Genomic DNA, 13,108 nt, shown 5'->3' on the forward strand with positions numbered 1-13,108 from the left:
GGTTGTGTAGATGGCAAAATGTAATATCTTTTTGTAGAATGTAGAGCAGTTGCATGGTTAAGCTATAAATCAAATAAATCAATAGGGTGCTGTTAGTTAAAGGACTTCAGAGATTGCCTCTGCTGCCACTAAAAGCTGTTAACATATCACTGCAGGAAGTGACAATCTGCCCATGCAAAAGGAATGTTATTAAAGTACTACATTACATAGGAAGCTAATTCCAGAGCTGCTGTTTTAATGACTTTAACATTCACAAATTAACCCCTAAACACTTCCCTCATGTAAGTGCAGCGTGAATAATAAATGCCTGCTGACACTGCTTTGAGACTTTTCCTTTAATTTTCCTAAAGGTTTTTTTTTCCTAAATCCCTTTGCATTTAGTCCCCTGGAATCAGTGAAGGTGTCCAGGCTAGTCTGGTAACCCAGAAGAGCAGGTGGATTGCTGCAGCATCCTTGAGGCTTTTTCACCAAGCAGCTGATGAGGATATAGCCTGCATGCCACAGCTACAGGCAGCCTCCTCGCCTTTCCCACAATCCAGGGTATCCTCTGCAAAGGCGGCTTTTCTGTCCTTCCCTGGCTGCATGAAGATGTCACAGTGGCAGATTCACAGGGAGGATGTGGGGCCCAAACCATGTCCAGAGCAGCTGTGGCCTGTGGCCAGTGACCTGTGGCCAGTGACCTGTGGCCAGTGACCTGTGGCCAGTGACCTGTCAGTGCTGCCCTGGCCCAGCACAGAGGCACACGAACCCGAATCCATCTTCCTCACCACCAGGGTTCTGAGATGAGCAGCTGGAACCCAGCCTGGCAGCAGGGTAAAAATGCAGCCAGTGGGGCTGGAAGCACGAGGGAATGAAACCCAGCTGGCTCATAGGGTTTGCAGATGGACTCCCCCCGGGTTAATCACTCAGCAGCTAGAAATCAAGTGGAGCTGATCCCTGAAATGCCTGGTGAAAACAGGAATAAAAAAAAAAAAGGAAAATACATTAAGCCAATCATTATAGCAAGGAAAATAAACATGCAAATAAATCATAACAGATCGAAAAGCAGTAAGTTACAAGTACATGTTTTTGTTGCTTTTTTATAGTTCCCACTGAGCTGAGAGGAGAAATTAAAAAGAAAAAATTCAACTGATGTTGAAATCAAATTGCAGCATTCAAAAGAATGTGATTAGAATATTTGTTTATCCACCCACCTCAAACACTCTTCTTCTCTTGGGGACACAAATATTGCAATCACAAGAACAATTTTAATTTACGTGGGAAATATGTTCATTTTGCCCTACTCATAACTTGCTGAAGAGAGATGAGACCCAGTGCTAGAAAGTACTTTTATGGGAAGCTTCACTTGATAGATTTGAGGGGGGAAACATTGTGTGATCAGTAGGAAATTGCACTTCTAGTGCCAGCAGTGGTGTGGTGGGTGTGTGGTAAGTCCTTACGGCAATTTTCATGTGTGTGATGGAGGCGTTTGGAGTTGCTTGTGCAAATGAAATAAGTGGGATTCTGTCAGTTCTCAACAGCTGTGATGAAGTGCTCCATTTAGGGAAAATATCGCTGGTAGTCATATCCATTGTCTTAATTTTTCATGTGCTTCCATTAAAGAACTCCAAGATAAAACTTTTAAGTCAGACGGAGAAAATAAACTCAGCTGACATGTCATCCTTCTGTTTTACTCAATAGTCTTTAGAATTATTATGAATAAAAATACTGCTGTGTTCTTTTTTGCAACTGTTTTCATTGCAAAATGTGCATTTGTCAAAACCATTTTTAATGAAAAATGAACCAAACAATGGGATGACAGCTAGAATAAGTGAGTGAGGGACTACAAGGACTGAAATGAGGAATTAGAATTAATTTTTCTCAAGGTTACTTCTTAAGTTTTAGTTTGTGACATTTTCTTTGTAATGGCATGGAAATTGTATTACAAAACCTGTTTTAAATTATCTATATGGGAAAAACATTTTTGGTGGAAAATAAATCAGCACAGCACAAGTACTTAGATCTGTTGGGAAGTTGCTTGAGCTCTTCTGAGAACATGGTGTGTAAATTCAGGACTTTACCTTTCTCTATATCAGTTTACCACAGTGTTATCTATAATTATGTTCTGAAAGATGTCTGCTGAGATGGACACAGCCTTCATTGCTCCCATTTTCTCAGAGGAAAGGTTTTGGTCCCTGATGTTTCCATGTATCTTTCCAGAAGTTGGTTTCACTTTTCTCCAAAGTCTACCTTATTCTGGATAACAAAAGCCTGTGGTTACATTTCTCCAGTTCAGGTTCATAAAAAACTGACAATCGTTAATGTGCTTCACTTCAATGAACACAGATGTACCCCCTTGTCTTACTTTAGGTTGAGACAAAAAACAGTTTTTACTGTAGGTCTTGAATATGTATGCAGGGCAGTACAGCCATGTTTGCAGAGGAGTCCTTGTTTTGTATCCCAACATTTCACTCATTTCACCCAACTTACCTTTTGCTATTTACAGATGAAGATTTTTTCTTGAAATAATGGTTGCAGAAGAATGTATGTAAACCTTGATCAAGTTGATACAGAAATTAAGCTAGCATTTCCTCTTTATCCTTCTGCTTTAACTGCTAATGAGTACAAGGAAAACTTGGAAGATCTGTGTTTGAGTGCAAAGACAGTTCCCTGAATGACCTGTAGCAGATAATTTATACAATGTTGGTTTACTTCCATGAGGCCCAAATATGTATTTCCCATTTCTGCCTGAGAGCAATGCAGTCATATACTACATATATGAGCAAATACTGTATCCTAGTGCTCTTGCAAGGGCATGTGAGCACTAGGCTGAAAACCAGAGACATCTAAATTAAGATTTCGGAGGTATTGGAAGTAGCACGTCTCATCTTGAGGCTTAGGCTCATAGAATATAGAGGTGTAAGCTTTGGTGGAGCGTCTGCTTTGTGTATGAGTCTGCATTTTGATTGTACAGACAAGGAATATTGGCCTGAGCAGGATCTGGTCTTTGTCACTTGGTTTAAAGAAATACAGGGTTCTCTAGCAATGATGCCCGGTTCTCTTCTCATAGTTTGCTCCAGTTAATTATTTTGAGACTTCTGGATTTACCAAGCTCTGACAAAATTTTACCAGGTGTCAGAGACCACATATTTAAGAAAGCAAAAATTGTCTTTTTCCTTCATCCAGCTTTCTCATGTCAGCAGTGTCCCATTTAACATCATAATTTTGCTAGTAAAAGAAGTGTCAGATCAAAAGATGAATGTTTACTTTTCTTAATCTTTAAAATAAATGTTTTTCATCGGTTGTGGGGTTTCTCTTGTTAAATCTCCTTGCTCCTTAGTGACCTTGTGTGCCACAAGCTCTTTCTGGGTGGAGGGAGATGGATTTCCTGGTGTTACTGAGTGACATCTAAGAGTCTCTCTCTCGGCTGAGAGTTAGCAACGACGTCATGGGAACAGGCAGCATCAGGAGGATGGAAATTTTCCAGATGTCTTAGACTTCCTTTCGGCAACTGGGCTCTGGTGAGTTTAGCAGCCAAATCTGCAAGTTTTCAAGCTGAAATCTGGATTCTCTCTGCACTGGGTAGGAACCCTTCTTCCCTGCTCACAGCACATGGTGAGGTGTGGGTGTTTAGCTGTGTGTGCCCCAGCTCCCCCAGCAGTTATGGGCTCAGTGCCAAAGTCATTGAATGCTACTGATGGTGTGGCTGGGGGCATGAGGTTAAATCACAGGTGCTTGGCTTGTCCTGGTTTCCTGGCAGCAGGAAGATAAAGGAAGAGTTTTCCAGACTGCAGAAGAGGTGAATTAACTAGGGAGAGTGAGAGATGTGAGCTTCAAATGCAGAAGGAAGGTGGTGATTTAACTTTGATGTTAGCAAACCTTTTGGGTGGCAAAGCACTGGGTTCTTATCCTGAATCCTCTTCACACCTAACCTTGTGCCATTTGTTACAAACAGGGCATTTGCAGCTCTCTGTGATATGACCTCTACAGGTGACTTCAGACCCTGTTTGAATTATTCAAGTCTCTCAACCTGCATATCTGTGGATTGACACTGGCTATTTCTCTGTACATTAAGGAGTTACGCCATTCACTGCTCAAGAACAAGCTTTGTGCATTCTCTCTGAAGTTCATGAATTTAATTCTGTTCTTTCCTGTTGATATTGGCAAGTATCTGTCAGAGAGAGTACCCTGTGTGTTTTCATTGTGGCCATCTGTCCTGGTATTAACAAAATGATTGCATAATCCAAACAACAGAATCCTTTGAGAGAGGAAGAAAAGGAAAGATACACACAAGTCATGTGGCTGACATGAACCACAGTGATCCAAATAATTATGGAATCAGAAATAATAATAATGTATTAGATTTCTCAGTGGAAAAAGGCTTGATCTTCTAAGGAACAATTAAAAATACAATATGCAATAAAAGCATTCAACTGTAATACAAATGTGTGCCTCAGGCTCCATAGTGTTTATAAAACAAAGTCATCATGGTGCATTTTAAAACTGAGGAACATAATTAAAATGCCTTCTTGACAAGGAGAAGAGATTCTCTTCCCATTTGACTGACTTTCCTCTCTGCTCTCTCTCTCTCTGTTGGGTGCACAGGGAGAGAAGGGGCCAGTCCTGCTCTGCACCACGAGGTCAGGGTGGTTGTGGCTCCTCATTCCTCCAACCTCTGCAGCCTGTTCAAAGCAGCATCTGTGGGCACTGATATTAAGTGGGCTCTACCTGGAGTGAGACAGATGGGAAATTTGGTTTGTTTGCTGTAATTATTGAGCTGATGAGTCATACATGTTGCTTGAAAGAAGGTAAGATTTCAACATGATGAGAGTCTCAGCTGTCACTGACTCTAATTAATCTGTTGGGAAAAGATTGAGACCTGCAAGTAAAAGTACAGCTGCTCAGGAAACACTATTAAAACCTTCAAGCATCCTCTGTTCTGTTACAGAAAACAATCCATCCAACAAGTTAATTTATGAAGTAACTTCAGGTTGCTTTGCTTCCTTACCTGAGCCCAAGCTGCACAAAACAGCAGCAGCATTTCTGAGACCATCCTAGAACTATAGGCGGGATGCAGCTGTGAGCAGCTTTGTGATACCCCCGGAAATAAAACAGATTTGTGAGTTTGAACGGGACAAATGCATGTGGTGGTGATGCTTGTGATATTTGTCTTATTAAAAAAGAGACAAGTTCTTAAGTAATTTGTGGTGAAGAATGCAAAAAAGTGAAGTTTTGTTCTAGAATCCCTAGACAAAACTCTATGTCTTGCTGTCAAGCTCACGTAGACTCTGAAAACAGACCAGCAAAAAAATTGTATTAAGGTGGGATGATTTCACATTGGTTAATGTTCTCACATGCAAAAGGATGATCTACTGTTTAAAAATGAAATTCTGATTAAAGTAATGATTCCTTTCAACAGCTGTAGAGGTGATAGCATTTTAAAATACTTGAATGTTGAAAGAAGTTATAAAGAATGTCTCTTTTTTTCTCCTTTTTTTTTTTGGTCTATATATGCTATAATTAATCATTTGAATGCCAACTATTTGGTTGTGGTGATATTTATAGCACAGAAAATTTATTCTCTTTGGTAACAATTGTTTTTTCTAATGGTTTGTCTAATTCTGTTTCTTTTAATTTGGTAATGCTGGGAGAAGCTCAGCCCATTGTCAGAAGCAGAGGCAGAGAAAGAGCAGTTTCTGATAACTGCTGCCTTTGATGTTCATGTTCCATATTCCAAGAAGCGTGCACAAAGACTATACCTTTGTGCTCTCAGTAATTTACAATAACCAACATGAGGTTCAGTATGCTGGCAAGCAAAATGTAATTTATTTTGCTCTCTCGGAGAAAGACTTTCAATGTATGATGTGTTATGGTTACTGGATAAGAGGATCAGGGCTTGGTGTGATTTATATATACTCTCACTAACGTTTTGCCATTTTTTTCCCGTATATGGAAACTGTGAGGATAAAGAGGGAAGATTTGAAAACTAAAGAATATACTTTTGATCTCCAGGGAAACGTGCTTTCAGATAAAAGACTCTTTGCTGCCCCTTTTTACCAACACAAGTAAGACTGGCAAAAATGACTGTACCCAGAGAAGATGGATGGATCTGCTGGTTGCAAACATTTCATCTAGAGATGATATATTGTGCTAACGTTGGTTCTCTGTGAAACAGCAGGGTAATGTGCTCTTTACTTTCCTTTTTAGTTTGAGCTGGTGCTTGAGGCAAAAGCCAGCTCTTGCTGTGAGCACAGCATTGATGTCAGGGGTCTGACAAGAAGCCAACAGCTCCCGTGTTGCTCTGGGGCTGGTGTGGGAGAGGGTGGGCAGCAAAGCTCTGTCAGGATGGGGACCAGCCTGGCCTTTTGCTCCCTTCTCTTCAAGGCATTATGCAAAGGTCTGGCAGAAGGAGCACCAGTAAGGACAGGGACAGGAAGCCAGCGGTGGCAGCTTTATGCATCACTCCTGGTTAGCCTAAAACAAATTTTTTGGAAGCCTCAAAGGTCTTTACTACACTGCTGTTGTTGTGATGAGCATAGTCCCAGTGATAAGAAGCCTTTGTGGAAAAATAGAAGAGCTTGGTTCCTTCATCTTTTTGGCCATAAAATCAAGGGAAAGTTACAACAGGCTGTTGAATCCCAGCTAAAATTTTTCCCCTGGGATCTGTTCCAATGGAGAACACACAGCAATTTGCAACCAGATAGATTGTCTCTCAAGTCTGTCCAGCTTGAACTTGGATAACTCAGGAAAGGAAAGAGACCCACGATGCTACAAATGCTACAAGTTTTAGTTTTGAAATTGCAGAAGTCCTTGTGCAAAGAAAATATAAGTACAATGGAACTGAATTCAATAAAGAAGAGCTGTATTAGGGGTTGTGCCTGAAGCAGGACTCCACAGCTCCACAGCTTTATTAACAATGTAGAGAGCACAGCCAAGACTTTTTAAATGAATGTCTGATGCCACAGAAGGGCAGTGAGGAACATTGCTCAGAGCATTTCTTGTAAAAAGATTTGCACTTCTGTCTTTCTCTTTCCTAAACTCCATAGTAACTAGGGAAAGAGACATATATTGTTTTATTGTGAAGGAAATTAAAACAGGCTCTGACTTGGAGGAAGTCTTGCAGAGGAACCAAAAAGACTGCCTTGCTCTTGCTTGTGTTTGTGGATTCAAGTGTCTCCCTAAGGTAAAAGGTACTTTGGGGAAGAATTGGGGAAAACTTGTACAGTTCTGTTCCTTGTCCTGAGCATTGTAGTGGGTTGTGCTAGACACAAGTCTAGAGCTTGCTTAGAGCAAAGGAAGCTTGCACCATGTTGTGTTTCAGAAATGGGAACCCACCCTGTCCTCTCATCTCCCCACAACGACCACAGGATCAAAGCTTGCCCTTAAAAGTGGCCTGTAATAAGGCTCTGGTTGCTGACATTTCTGGTTTTGCTATTTATTTCTGGCATCATTCCCTTAGGCTGAAAGGCTGAGAGGTACAATCTGTGTTTTGACAGACTTGGTTTTTATTTCTCATTGAAGTAAGTTTGGAAATGGGTTGCTTCTTTCCATTGTTTATAGACTAGTGGGGTGGTTCTCTTTTGTGTTGTGGTAATTGTATTTCTTCCTGCACTGGTTATCAGGACTGCATTTTGGATTTATTCACACAGCACACATTTTTCATTGGTTTTCAGCAACATAAATATATGGTGACAAGAATGAGGTCCTTCGATGTGAAGGAGGAGGTGATGACTTATAGTAATGATTTAATCTTTAACAGACTGGGCTAAAAGGGTGAGTCTTTACCAGAGTAAGTGAATAAATGTGATGTATAAATGGAGCACTTGTGCAATGAAAACATGCTCACCTTTCTTCAGGAGGCTTTAACCTTTCAGGACCAGTTTAGCATATGCTGATGTAATGCTGATCCATCAGAATCTGCTGTCTTCAGCACCAGAAAAGAGATACTGGTCACATGTGGCTTCTGACCTTGTCAGCTCTCTCACGAGTTAAATGTGAGCTTAAGAATGATGTACTTCTCTCTGCCCTTAAGAGCCAAATGGCTACATTATGACTTTAATATTTTTTTCTTACATTTCTAAATGCGGATAAAAGCCTGAAACTTTGGCCTCAGTGTACACAAGAGATATGAAATTAAAAAGGCATAAAACAATACTCACAAGTATTTAATTTCAACTCTTTTACCTGGTCCTTTGTTTTTTGGGGAAGGGGAATTGATGTGGGACAGTTTTCAGTATTTGAGGTTGACAACACTGTATTTTACAGATCCCTGGAGTAATGACCATGTTCCTTTTACCGTCTTTGCTGAGCACTGAAATAGCTGGGGTGGATAATTATTATAGAAGCAGAACTGGGCAGTTAATATATGGTTGCTTCAAGCTCTTTGCAACTCGAGTAGGCATTACTGCATAGGTTATATTTGACTCAGATTTTGAAGGTTACCTTCACATCCTATGAGCACTAGGGACCTTTCCTCCCCAGCTTTTGTTTTATAAAAGGCTTTTTAAAACCCCCAAAACACTCAGGAACTTCAAATTTGAAGTGGGGGATTTGGGTTTGTAGTTTTTCTTCATGAAGGAATCTTGTCTTATAAGGAAAATGTTAATGTATATCAAATCTGGTATCCTACTGAACAAAAGCAGGTAACATACCAATATAGCCTGGTTTCTTCAGTCAAGTTGTCAGTAGCTAAAACGTTATGCCATGAATAACATGCCATGGAATAACAGAAAGTAATTTAACAACAGCTTTTCAGCCTGCAGGATACACACTTCAAATCCTGCATGCTGGCTCTCTTTTTCAAGGTGATAAGTGCTTTTTTAACACCAGTAGAGGGCAAGATGAAGGGAGGGGTGGGTGTTTCAGCAGCAGGGTGTGCTGCTGCCTCCAGTTCTGTGATCTTTGGCTGATGGCTCTGAAGAGCAAGATCGGCTTTATTGCTGGACTGATGATTTCACTGGCTGATGTCTGTAGGGATCTTGGGAAAGCCACTTGTAAAGTGCTGTAATGCAGAAAACGCTGGAATTGAATCTTTGCATCCAGATGGCAAGTGGTTAAAATAGCTATTTGCATTTGCTGCTGCTGTTATACTTCATTAGAGTGAAATCAGTCCCAAGCATCACAATCACTTGTGCTACTGCTACTTGTTTGTTCTGAGGCAAAAGGAGCCAACAGAAAAACTGTTTTGCCGAAACTACTCAGTCTGTACTCTGGGATTTTACTGACAAAGTTCTATATCAGGGCAAAACCATGTCTGTAAGGGGCACCAATAGTGCAGGAAAAGTATCACAACCTGCAGAAGAAAAGTGTATGAATTTAGAGCACTGACAGAAATATCCCCCACTCACCAATGAGGCCCAGTCAGAAGTGCTGGTGATTGACTTTAATATGAAATCAGAAGTTGACTGTTATGGATGTCAACACAAGAACTGGTTGAGCATTCCCACAAACATATTTCTGAGAGGAAATGACGTGGGTCATGTGTATTGGAAACAAAACTCAGAGCATCTTTTGAAACGTTTGCAGATTTATTTATCTAAAGGCAAACAAAACAGATCAGGAAATATCTCCGCTCTTCTATGTCTCTTTCTACTTGTTAAAGGATAGCAATAACAATAACAATAACCCCAGGAAAATCTGAAATGCAGATATTAAAAATAATAAGCACTGTTTCAAATGTCTGAAGGATTTTTCAGAGTGTTTTCCTGGCTGGGTAATTCTTTCCTTTCCTGAGCTGGCTGGAGCACAGCCCCTGCTGTGCACACTCCATCTTTTCCAGGCAGCAGTGCTGTAACACCTTGGGTTTGTCACCCCAAGCCCACAGCAGTGACACTTCAATCCTCTGTGCTCCCCTGAGTGTTGCAGTGCTGATGTAGGACTCTTGAATTCCCTGCAAACCAGCCACCCAAGGGCCTCCCAGGCACACCTGCAGCTCAGGCTGAGCAGGGAAAGCTGGGTTATGCACATCCTTCTTCCTCGGTGTCCACACAAGAGAAAACAGCCTCGGGCTGCTTGTGAGCTTGGGTCCTGCCTCTCCTGTGGATCCACATCCTCTCAATTGCTCTTCACGTCTGCACCCAACCCAAGCTTGCACACAGCTGTGGGGTGATACCTGCACCATAAAGGGCAGAAGGTGCTCCTGATACAGATGTGAAGTTTACAAGAGCCAGGACAGAATTAAAGATGTTTATGGGTTTGGTTTTTTTCCCACTGAAGTTGAAAGCTGTGGCTCTGAACTCTGAAATAATTGGTGCTGTTGTATGAAAAAGGCTTTTGCACAGAGTGATTCTCTGGAATAACAATTTGTTTCCAGCATCACATACTGCATTTTCCTTGACTGTTGTTACTGGCTGTCCTAATCACTGCTTCTAAGAGCAGCCAGCCAAGGCCTTGCCCAGGATTTTTCCAAGAGTTACCACAGGTAAAGAGCCCAAGCAATTGTGTGTTTAAAAATGGCATCAGTGTGGAGGAGAGCATCACCCCTGTCTCCTGTATTCAGTTCTTCACCATCTGGGGGAATGAAAAGTACACTTTATGCTGAATGTTGAAGGATCAAGTGTGGCTGAAAGCCATGACCTCTTCAGCTTTCTATTTTTTCAAAGGCTCACTCTTTTCCCTGATGTCATTAGTGTTGCTATGGAGTTTCACGGTGCTCCACTTGGAAGCTGTTCATGCAGTAACTTACACATGCACTTAAATGACTTAATGAAATGTATACAAACTTTTATTGAGATGATCTCTGCTTTATTGATTGTCTTCAGTCTGCTTGGTAAGATATAAACACTGGGGAAGACTCAGTCTCTGTCATTTGAGAGTTACAATCAGATCTGGCAGAACAAGTCGGACCAAAATGTAGGCCCCAAGAGCTTTGGCTTAAAACCCCCAACAAAAATCGAAACCCTCTTGGTCTGAAGGTTGGAGACTGGACACTGGAGTGATGGAAAATGGAACCTGTACTTCAGTCAGTGTCAGAACATACTAGTGCTGAGTTTTTTTGTTTCTGTGTGGGATTTGAGAAGAGGGAAGATCAGTATTCCCTTTCCCTGACTGCTCCACCGGTACTTGGGCCACTTCACTTTGATTCATCATGTTACAATGCAGTAGGTTACCTGTGAATATTTACTTAGGTTCACAGAGGTACAAGCCAGTTTAAGCTACAGTAAAAGATGTTAAAACTGTTGTCTTAGGTCAAAAGCATGCTCAGAGGCAGCTGCTTGGTCTCAGCTGGTACCCAGTGGTTTCTGGTTTATGAATCTGAACTTTGGCCTTCATCTACAGTTTTGTTGAGATCAGTCTCTGCTAAAGAGGTTTGCCAGCAATGTTAACAAAACAGTTCTTGTGTAGACCCATCTTTTACTGAAGGAAAAGTGCATTTGCTATTAAAGTTCACCAGTTCTGTTGAGTGAAATAAGCCAGACCAGCAAAAGGACTTTGAAATTCTGTGCTCTTGGGCTTTGTCTGCCAAAGAAATGTCAGTTATACCTAATTAGTTTACTTATACCAGCAAAGGCTCATACTGGAGGGTTGGCCTTATTTTCCATTTAATTCTTATAATTGTTCCACTTGACATTGAACCTGTGAATGGAGAACAGGAGAGATGAGGACATTCACAGAGGGTGTCCCACAGCCCTACCATCCATATTGTTTCAGCAAATTAATCATCCTTCTCTACTTAGTTAAGTAACTTCATTGATTTTAAGAGGGTTTCTCACTTGAAGAAATCTTCATCAGACTCAAACCTTGAAGTGCACTACCACAGACAGAAATCAGAGCTCAGGTTCAGGCTTGGCTACATTGAAGGCAAATCCTATTCACATGCAGGAATCCTGTGGTATAATGTGATTTTGTCCACCATATATGCTGATGAAATATCTGAATGCTTAATCAAAACCCTGTAAGAAATAATTCATAATTATATGGATCTTTTATATAGGTCTGTAATCTTAGATTATTGATCTTTAGGTCGTCAAATATTGCATATAATTTACTGGTGAGGTCAGTACTATGATCTCTAACTTCAGTGTTTTCTGTAGCATGTATTATGGCTCTTCAAGCCTGGAACAAATATTAACTGGGGATCTATTTCTCAGATTTATGATTTTTCTGTTCCCAGTTCCCCTCATTACCAGTCTGGGTGCTGAGAACCCCTCAAAGCTCTGGCATTGGTAAATAGCCTGGAGCACATAATGGATTGTAAGGAAAGGCTGTCTGACTAGGTATGGCTCCAGCCACATTGCCATGAGGATGGAGCAGCAGAACAAAGGCTTTTCAGAAGTCTTTGTCGTATTCTTGTGCTACAGAGGCTATACATCTTATCCAGTGAGACAAAGTCTGTGTTTGGTCACACCCAGGTGCCTTGGCCACCCTCACATGAAGCTGGATTGTAAAGCCAGCATGAGTTCGGAGAAGTGAGAGCTGAGCACACCCAAGGAAGCACCAGCTTTGCAGCCTGGGGTGTACCAGGCCTTCTAAAAGCACCCTTGAAGTTTTCTGGTGATATTACTAAGCACAGGTAAGGCTGTGGATACTCTCTGTTGCCCACCTGCTGTGATGTTGTGCTGTATTTAGTCTGGGCTCATGTTTGCCCCTGTTCTCAGCCCTCTCCAGTGAGGTGCTGTTAATGTATTTACTGTTCAGAGGTTTAGAAAAGCTTGTCACAAATTCTGGCTCCACATGGTGCAGTGCACATTCAGGTAGAGGAGAGGACTAAAGCCTGGCATCACATCCTGCTCTGCCTTTCACTCTGATGATGATGAACATCAAGTCATTCCTGCCATGGTGAATTACACTTTATGTGTTTAAAATACAAATATATGTATTTATAACTAAGCAATAGTGTTAAGTATAGATTTATTCATTAAATAGACCAAGATGCTGCATTTGTAATAAGACTGGCTTATTTAATCACTAGCCTTAACTTGAAGTTTAAAGCCACTTCAAAAGATGTGGAAACCAGTCTGAAAAGTAAGAATGTATTTCCATGCACTCTGCTCTTCCCTGCATTAACAAATGTACATGTGACCTTACATTGGTTTCAGAGCAGGAAAATGGAACTGGAGAGGGGAAAGCAATTTCCTAGCATGGACTGCCAATGTTAGCATACAGAAACATGCCTGTCTGAAAGGTATCA

The 13,108-nt window shown here is 41.1% G+C and overlaps 1 long non-coding RNA gene across 1 annotated transcript in view; it reads left to right on the top strand.

The window, feature by feature from the left end:
• Window positions 1–13,108, top strand: part of LOC131581793 (uncharacterized) — a 53,648-nt gene that overhangs the window by 12,643 nt on the left and 27,897 nt on the right. The gene's annotated exons all lie outside the window — the stretch shown is intronic.

Source organism: Poecile atricapillus, chromosome 8 (genome assembly GCF_030490865.1).
Source record: "Poecile atricapillus isolate bPoeAtr1 chromosome 8, bPoeAtr1.hap1, whole genome shotgun sequence".
NCBI classification, from domain to species: domain Eukaryota; kingdom Metazoa; phylum Chordata; class Aves; order Passeriformes; family Paridae; genus Poecile; species Poecile atricapillus.